The 3,642-nt window shown below is 42.1% G+C and overlaps 1 non-coding gene across 1 annotated transcript; it reads right to left on the bottom strand.

The window, feature by feature from the left end:
• Nucleotides 1-3,320: 3,320 nt before the first annotated feature.
• LOC143232948 (5S ribosomal RNA) lies at nucleotides 3,321-3,439 on the bottom strand. Its single transcript, XR_013017905.1, has one exon. It is a non-coding gene; the product is annotated as a 5S ribosomal RNA (ribosomal RNA).
• Nucleotides 3,440-3,642: the final 203 nt, after the last annotated feature.

The following is a 3,642-nucleotide window of genomic DNA, read 5'->3' as shown; positions in this document are numbered from 1 at the left end:
AACAACATCAAAATTAGTAACAAAGTAATCCAGATAATAAGCCAGCTTACTAACATTACGCAACCCATTACAATTCAAAACTCCCACCCTTAGTAAATGTACCATGCCAAAGATAAAGTAAAGGTACAAGAAGTGAAAGGAAACTGTCACAAACACAAAAATAACAAGAATAAATGTAAAGATCTAAGCAAATATGCACAAAGTACAATTAACAATAAATGACAGTCTTACACTAACTGAAACAAACAAACTGTCACAAAAACACATTTAAGGCTGCGACACCGCCTTCGCCCGAGATATCCGTAGCATTGGCACGTCCGACACCCGTTTTCGTCCACTGCCTTTCTTAGAATTGTCACCAGGAGTCATCGCCACCACACTAGCATACCTCCAACGACGAGGAAGAGGCACCTCCACAACGCCGGCGGGACACTCACCACTAACCGGAAGTGGGGGGAAGTGACGATCAAAATTGCGTCCTGCAGCAGGGGTGACTACTGCCCGTTCCCTGGCCCCACCAGAAACCGTCGATCGCCGGAAGAAACATCGTCCACCACCCGATGAGTAGATGCAGCCTCCCCTGAAAGGGGAACCTCCGAATCAACGCGTGGACAAACAGAATTGGTGTCAACATCATGAGGCACTGCACGAGAGGGAGAAGCCGTGACTACTTCATCGGCGTCACGAGAAGTAGTAGGCGTGGCCACTTCAGCTTCGTCACTAGAGGAAGATCGAGGAACAACAAGCTTGGGACAACGTTGACGGACGTGTCCCTGCACATGACAATGTCGGCAAATAAACTGGGGCAAGCGCGATATAAATGATCCGCCCCCAAACATAAATTACACACTTTTGACTGGCGCTCATGCTTCACCTTTAACATAACAGCCTTGCCCAAAGGATCAAAAACGTTCACAACGTACGGCAAAGAGATACACTTCTCACTAAAAGACACACGAACATGGCGTACATCAAAATATATGCCCTGGTCCCTCTTCCACACAATAGGGCTTTTCACTTCACAATCAAAATCTTTAAGTTTATTTAGTATAATATCATCGTCGATATATTCTGGGACGTCCATAAATGACACAGTAATAGTGCGTTTAGTGACGCCATTAGTCGAACAAAGTACACCATTGACAACTAGACCAGCATCTATAGCCAGGTCCACATCGGCGGAAAGAACAAAAGTTACCTCATAACCACCCGGGCTAGGAACAACAGCAGTGACCGAAGCAGCACCAAACGTAGAAATAACAGAATGGATAACGTCCCCATGGCTTGAAGTTGTCGTTTCCACGAAAACAGTACGACGCATAACTTCCATGACCTTCTTGGTTGATGAAGACATCGTCACACAACTTGAAAAATACAAAATCTAGCAAAAAAAAAGAACTACACGCTCACTAGGCTTAGCTGTTAAATTTACACTAAAGCAATCAGAAGCTCGAAAAACACGTTTGTACTCGATGACGAGAACCGGCATTTTCAACGTGGTATGAACGATGACAGTTTAATTCTCTTTCTTATTGGGTGTTTTAAGTATTATCCTAAAAGAAAATCGTTGTTCCAGCTCGAAATTTCGAAGTTGTGAAATATAAAAGATGCTTTAGAAATGCACTGTTCCAGGAGGACGCTGGAAAGTGCAGTCTGAGTCCTAATAACACTGGTTTGCGTTACACATCCCCGGAAGTACACGATTGTCATTTCGAGGGGTGGAAACTGTCGCACGCAGGCGTGTGTGCATTGATTGACATGCAACACTTAATTGATCAATTAGGCCTCTGAGAACTTTCTCAAACGGCTTTTAGTCACATCTTATATTGCTTTCCTACTTTCACAAAATCTGGTATTTTCCTCTCGTTACACAGGCCTACATCCCATCACTTACAGACGTGTGCGTAGACTTTAGTATTTCACGCGTGCTTGTGTGAGGAGTAGAATTATTTATTACATTTAATGTTCACCCTTCTTTTATTGGGCATTCGGCTATGCACGTTAATTTACCGGTCTTTATTAATGTGTATTTTAATTTCGATCGGAAGAAGTCGTGTGTACTCGCCTCTTTTTTTTTTTTTTGCCCTTTCAACAAAATAGTATTAAACGCTTGTTACCCTCCTGGGAGAGCGCCTCAGAAGTCGCTGTTTTCTCTCTAGCTAAAGAAGTGTGTGGATGTTGATCAGAGTACATTGCTAAAAAATGGGAATAATTCTCTGACGTTACAGAAACAGAACGAGAGTAAAGGAACAGGGTGTGTGTTTTCAACAGTTATTATCGATGCACCTGTCACACTCGGTTCCTACCGTTCGCGAGTCGGAAGCGTGCCACGTACAAAGTTGCTTCCTATCTAAAGACGTTTCCTTCACTTTTGCTTTCACTGCTATATATTTTCAAAATTTGCTTTTACTCTTTTGTAACTTTTGTTCCTGCTTCTTTTATGCCACAATAGCAAAGACTCTTGTCGTTATTGAAAGTTAATTTTCAAAAGTACGTGCACATAAAATACGTACAAGCATTTGTTTTTAAAAAGGTGAGCAATCGTCATGTGTCTCCGAGTGAAGTCTCTCTCTGCCGGTTATATTTCTAGACAAAGTAGTTTTATCCAAAACATAGCGAACGTTATGTAAGGAAACTCGAATGTTTAGTCGCGTCGCCCTTTCTGTGCAGCAGACTGACTCCTCGACAGTTGCTTTTGCTCAGGTAAAACAGCACGAGCGAGACAATACTGTGAAGTAGGAACACGTTTCAAATTTCGTCTGCATATAAGACTGCCTCAGATTAATGTGGGCTGGATCTACTCGTTAAGGGAGTTTCTCTTTTGTAGATCTTGGGCATTTCGAAGATCGACCCGCGAAGATAGTTTATTTCGTTTCTCTCCAATATGCGTCTGAACGGAGGGGTTTGGTTAAAAGTGAAATAGAACGCGGCTCACGCCACCTGCTAAGAGAGCTACTACTTTTCTTGACGATCGCAGGAAATGATAGTTTGAATTCCTTTTTGTTCACTCAAGCCTCTGATCAAGAATACGTTTTGGAAGCGTGTTTAATTACCTGACTTGTTTATTTTCGTTCGTTACTTGCACGGATTTTTCCTCTATAGCCGATGGGAAAAGTAGATTAGTTCCTATAACAAAAATGTTTTCCCAAAGTTTACCAATATAGAAAACTACTATTAAGGCACTTCACTCGAGCCCACCACTTTCTTTCGGGAAGGAAATTTTGTTTTTATCTTTTAAATCAGAAATTGTGAAAAAAAATGAAAGGTATCGATCAGCTCTTTGCGAGACGTACCAATTAAAAGTGAAAAAAAAAAAAAAATGTCATCATCACCCGGTATTCCCAGGTGGTCACCCTCCCAAGTACTAACCGGGCCCGCCGTTGCTTGGCTTCGGTGATCGGACGAGAACCGGCATTTTCAACGTGGTATGAACGATGACAGTTTAATTCTCTTTCTTATTGGGTGTTTTAAGTATTATCCTAAAAGAAAATCGTTGTTCCAGCTCGAAATTTCGAAGTTGTGAAATATAAAAGATGCTTTAGAAATGCACTGTTCCAGGAGGACGCTGGAAAGTGCAGTCTGAGTCCTAAAAACACTGGTTTGCGTTACACGATTGTCATTTCGAGGGGTGGAAACTGTCGC

Source organism: Tachypleus tridentatus, chromosome 11, assembly GCF_004210375.1.
Source record: "Tachypleus tridentatus isolate NWPU-2018 chromosome 11, ASM421037v1, whole genome shotgun sequence".
In the NCBI taxonomy this organism is placed as follows: domain Eukaryota; kingdom Metazoa; phylum Arthropoda; class Merostomata; order Xiphosura; family Limulidae; genus Tachypleus; species Tachypleus tridentatus.
Note: the sequence above shows the minus strand (reverse complement) of the source record. Positions and strands in the feature narration are given on the sequence as shown.